The sequence below is a fragment of the Equus asinus genome, chromosome 11 (genome assembly GCF_041296235.1).
Source record: "Equus asinus isolate D_3611 breed Donkey chromosome 11, EquAss-T2T_v2, whole genome shotgun sequence".
In the NCBI taxonomy this organism is placed as follows: domain Eukaryota; kingdom Metazoa; phylum Chordata; class Mammalia; order Perissodactyla; family Equidae; genus Equus; species Equus asinus.
Window position 1 is genome coordinate 78,779,587 of NC_091800.1, and position 5,648 is coordinate 78,785,234.

Below are 5,648 nucleotides of genomic sequence, written 5' to 3' on the forward strand. Positions count from 1 at the left end.
CTTCGAAGGAAATCCAACACTCTTCTGCACTCACCTTCTGAACAATTTTATTTTATTCTAGGGGAAACAAACTGAGATTTCAGCATAGGCAAGATGAGTGTTTCTGATGCAGAAACACTGAGAATGTCCCTAACAGAGTGTAACTCTTAATCAGAGTTGTTTATCCACACTGGGAGCCACTGCAGGTCACGCTGTTCGCTTGGTGCCATTTGGTCTGCTCTGACGCCTTTCTGGACAGGAAGTCCTTAAGATTAAAGATTGTACTTTTATGGGCTCAGGCCTGCCCAGTCCAAGCTATTAACTGGAGAGAAATGTAACTAGAAGTCAATTTCTAGAAAGGATATTAACAATCATTTGTGTGTGTGTCAGAATGAAAAATAGGAGGAAATCAAGGTGGAGTAATAGAGGGAAGAAGCACTAAGGAGAAACCAGCAAAGTAATTGGAATATTGGAAATAAAAGTATTTCTGTGTTGAAGTAGAATTTTCTTGTTTGGGATTAGTATAGCATATATAATTAAAACAAAATTGATAAAGAACTTAGGATATTAGGATATTAGCAGATAGGCCAAATGAAGGATTTCATCTTACTCTCTGCAGCCGCCTTTCACAAAGGACTTTTATTTTTGCAAAACAATGTCTTGGCAAATGGAAGCAAGTAAATATTTGAAGAAAGTAAAACTGGCTGTGAGTGCAGGAGAGAGAGGCCGTTTGTTCTTTCAGCCAGCCTTGCTTGTGGCTCATTTCACAGTTGTTTAAAGGGAGCACATTTTGAAAATCTAGTTTCTTCATACAAGCCTGGTAGGTGACTGATGGTTCTGTACCTCATGTACGCGCCACCGGGGTTTATGTTTTTACACATGTTTGTCAAGGTAAGGTAACAAGGTGCCATGTATGATTAAATTATACTTGAGAAAATGCTTTAGCTTTTCAAAATGAATAATTGTTAATACAATAGGAAATTCATATTTATTTCCCATGTGTGTTGATTTTAGGATAGTTTTAAAAGCCATAACTTTGAATATAAGATTTTAGAGATGACTGAAATTTTTGGCATTTTGGATGTGTGTATGTGTGTATGTTGGGGTGTTCACTTCAACATAAAAATGAAACTGTATTAACATTGTACATGAAGAAAGTTTTAAAACATTTAATTCTTTCTGGTTCTCTGTTAAACTTCAATAAAACCAATAAGCACTTGAATTTACTTCAGATCGAGTCACAAGAATATTAAAATAGTCCTTAATATGAAAAATAATTCAAACAATTTATCAATAAACCAATTGCTTATTAATACATAACAATAATTATGTACTTTAATTTAATGTTCATTTAAAAACTAGAAGGTCAAAAGTTTGGCATTAATAAAAGAAAAGCTTCCTAAAAGGAATACCAATAGCCCCTTCATGTTTTGGAAGGGAAGAATACTAGTGATTTTAAACATAAAATTTGGTATATATTCAATTTAGAAAATTTTAAAATACAGCGAAAAATGTAAAGAAGAAAGTAACAGTCATCCGTAATCTCCTCGTCCCTGGATAACTGCTGCACACCTTTTCGGTTTGCCTCCTTTCAGCTCTTTTTCTGTGCACAGGGATGTCTTTAAGTAGCTTTATACTACTCTATCAATGTCAGTGCTTTTAAAAAGGGAATTCGATCTTGTATTGTTTTTTAGATACTGTAACAAGAATGTTTTCTGATTTCTTTATTCTTTCACGATTTACATTATAATTTATTTATTTAATCAATCCCCTTTAGTTAGGTTACAATTTTTAGGAGCAGGAAATTTAAAGGGGGAAGTTGTCTTAACAGCCCCTCGGGGCTCCTCCCAGCGCAGCTGTGTTTGGGGCCGTCAGGTGTTGAGGACAATGCATTTATTGACCTTTCCTTGGAGTACATGCCTTCCTACTCTCCTCCCAGTGTTTCTACCTGGCGCTCTTCTCTACAGATCTTGCCTTTGAAAACCCTCTCCTATTAACTAACATAAAACTGCTCAATTTATTTTGGACTTTACACTGTAGTAAAAAAATTTTTTTAAACAGTTGTCTTGGATGTTTCCATTTGGATCATGGGGGGTTTTCAGAGCCTGGATATTATTTGCATCCATTTTAGGTGCACAGTTTCAATTCTTAAATACGAAAATAGACTGTCCTTGTGCAGATTTCCTCAGACACTCCACATGCAGCTTCCTTCCAGTCTGTAAAAAGCCAATTTTGCACTTATCTGACAGGGCTAAAAATGCTTGCTTTCCTGTTATTTTCCTCCTTTTTGTCTTTATATAGATAATGTTTTGTAAACGAAAGGTGGACGTTTCACAGCAGGGCCTGAGAAGTCGCGCTGGTTGGGACCAGAAGACAGCTTCAGGTGAGGGTGTGATGGCGCGGGGGGGGGGGGGGGGGGGGGGGGGGGGGGGGGGGGCTCCCTGGAACCGTGCTGGGCAGGTGGACCCCTCTCAGTGCCCAGGGAGAGCAGCTGCTGGATGAACCTTTGTCTTAATACTTTCAAGGAAAGGGAAGTTTCTCATGGTTCGTGCACGTCGCTGATGAAGCGTGTAGTGGAGTGCACAGTGAGCTAACACTTCTGGCGGTCGTTGGAGCCCCATCCATCAGCATTCTTCCTACTGTCTTCTGCATCAGCTGAGACACATGCAGGGCAGCAATCCCGACGGCGTCATTCTCCTTACGTAGACCTGGACTTTCTAGTCTTTACATCTTTTTTTTTTTTTTTATTTTTGGCGAAAGAGAAAATGAGTAATCACTGGTTACTCTTAGCTGCTTCCCCATGCTTCGTTTTCTTTGCGGCCAAGCCCACTAGTGAACTGGTTCCAGAGCACAGGAAGAACGCGAAGTGCCCAGCTTGGCTGGGCTCTGACGACTATTCTCTCCATGAAATCTGTGACCACACTAATTGAGTTCTCACAGGTATCAATATGCGCATGTGCCCAGTGCCAGAAAACTGTGAATCTACACGGAGATCTCAGACTGTTGCCAGGGCCGCTATAAAATAGAGATGAATGAAAAAAGCCCAGTGATAAAGGCATGTGGAATTTTGTTCACCTGAATGTAGTAAATTAAACAAAATAGAGTGATCACAGAGTGATAAACAAAAAAACGATGCAAACTAATTACAATTTTAACACTCCCCCAGCAGCTTTGATTGACATTTAATAGTTAAGCCAGCCCGTTTGTTTTTCAGGCCGAAGCTCCTGCCGCATGAATAGGTCCTGCCCTGCAGCTTGTGGACAAGCGAGTGAGAGGCCTGGAGGAGCCTGAGGGGTCTATGACAGACGCAGCGGTGCGGCCTGCCTGCTGACCGCCGGCGTTCACTCACCTCCGCTCAAAGCCCCCTCCCCTCCCCGCCGCTTGCTATTCACAGAGTAGAAGCCAGGCGTGGACTGGTTTCAATGACTTCAAGACACAGATGCTGCAATTACCTTCAGAAGCAGGAGCGCGATGGACTTTGAGTGGTGGTAGGCTTTCAGGACGGTGGGCCGTGCAGGGGCCACGTTTATGGCTGCTAATCCTTTCAGGTCGTCAGCACCCATTGATCTCTCTACTTTCAGCTGTTGTCAACACAGATGGTACGGGGCTTGGAATGCAGAGCAGGCAAACCCTGCTTGTATTTATGCTTTACACTCTCATACTGGAGATTTAATTATGAATACTAGTACAAAAGAAAGAGTAGTTTCATCATATTTTATCTGCCCGTTGTTAAAACTAGTCAGGACACCTATACAGACTCCGAGATAGGCTAATGTTAAAGAATTTCATATATTTTAAATACATAAATGGATAGTATATCCATGCATACCCGTGTATGTATATGTATATCCATGAAAGAGGAGATTTAAAAATTAGACTTGTTTTTGTAATAAAGTGCTTACTTCTTAATGTAGTAGTTACATTACCAATAGGAAGAATTTGAAATTTTTTCCTTATTTTAAAAGATGAAAAATGTGCATGATTGTATTATTCTAACAGAATGTTAGAGCAGCAGTCATCAGCTTTGTGCAAATGAGACTCACAGGACAGGGACACAGATGCCTTCAGAGACGACAACCCTGCATAGGTCTCAGGGTTTCACTTTCTCGAGAGGCCGGAGGGTGGGCTGTGGGGCCGTGACCACGCTGGGAGAAGCCCAGCCTCGGGGGCCCGGGCAGCCCTCTGCCGGTTCCTCCCTCACTCTCGAGCCTTCGATGTTCACATTCAGTCCTGCTGCCTGGACCCACTGTCTTGTCTTCCAGACTTTCCACTCTCTGTCCAGCCAGCTTTCTTTTGTGACTCTGTCGAAGGTCCCTCTTACCTCTCGCTGCCCGTCAGGCTGCATTTCTTCCTTTGGTCAGATGATGATCCTTTGTGTATGTCCCCACCAAAGAACTCAGAGCCTGTCCACATTTCTTAGCTGTCTTTCATTCTCCGAGCTACTTGAGGGCAGTGACTGCTTCATCATCACTGGCACACCCAAAGCCTACCATGGTCCCTGGCAACAGGCATGGTCTGTAAAAGTGTGTTGCATGACAGATGTTGGCTCAGGACTAATCTTCCTCAGCAAAACAAACAAACAAACAAAGTGTGTTGCATGAAGGATAAATACTAATGCGGATTTAACCAAGGACAGAACCTACATTGTGAAGAATGAGCCCTTTTGAAGAAAGCTTGCTGGTGGATGCTGCGGTACACCTCTCAGATCTCTCCTTTCAAAACCAGGCGCTCACTCCCCAGCTGCTGGCAGCGTGGCCTGCTGGGAGCTCACACTCATTGCTTCCCAGTGTGTTCATTTCCCAGGGTGGGCCGCCGTTGCTACAGTGACAAGCATGTACAACAGAGAAATAAACAACCAAACGCGTTCTCTCATAGTCCTGGAGGGCAGGAGCCTGGGGTCCAGGTATCGGCAGGGCCTGCTCCTCCTGAAGCCTCTAGAGGAGATTTCTTTGCCTCTTCCAGTTTCCGGTGGCTCTAGGCATTTCTTGCTTGTGGCTGCATCATTCCAGACTCTGCTTATGTCCTTTCATGGCCTGCTCTTCTTTCTATGTCTCTCCTCTGTGTGTCTCTTATAAGGACACTTATTATTAGATTTAGGGCACACCAGGATAATCCAAAATGATCTCATCTCTAGAGCCTTCACTTCATTACATCTGCAAAGACTCTTTTTCCAACTAAGGTCCCAGTTCTCAGGGCTAGGACATGAACACATCTTTGGTGGGGCGGGGATGGGATGCTCCAAGTCTGTGGTCATTTGCCACGGCAGCCCTAGGAAACCACACTGGGTGCATATTCCCCTGACAAAAGGGAGCTGCCCTGGATGAGGCCATGCCCTCTACGGTGGGCAGACCTTACTCAGTGCCTGGTCAATGGTGGGGTACATAAAGGCTGGTCCGCTTGCCTCAGTTGGTGACAACTCTGAAGGATCATCTCAGCTCCAGAGCTCTCCATGGGAGAGGCGGAGGTCTCTGTTTCGACTCTGTCACAAATCAACTCCCCTCCCACCCTCTGCCAGCTCCTCCCTCCAGCACGTGTCACGGGTTCTGACTGGGAGGGTGGGCACTCCCAGGAAGCCACCTGCATCAGTTTCATAATGTGTTTTCTGCTGAACTCTACTGACAACATGTATCAATTTATTAGGACTAAAAATTTGTTGAAAATATCATTTA

At 43.5% G+C, this 5,648-nt stretch overlaps 1 long non-coding RNA gene across 1 annotated transcript; it reads left to right on the forward strand.

Moving 5' to 3' along the window:
* Positions 1 to 348: 348 nt before the first annotated feature.
* LOC123289696 (uncharacterized) lies at positions 349 to 3,888 on the forward strand. The gene is made up of 3 exons (XR_006533779.2): positions 349 to 870; positions 2,281 to 2,362; positions 3,194 to 3,888. It is a non-coding gene; the product is annotated as an uncharacterized lncRNA (long non-coding RNA).
* The last annotated feature ends 1,760 nt before the right edge of the window (positions 3,889 to 5,648 follow it).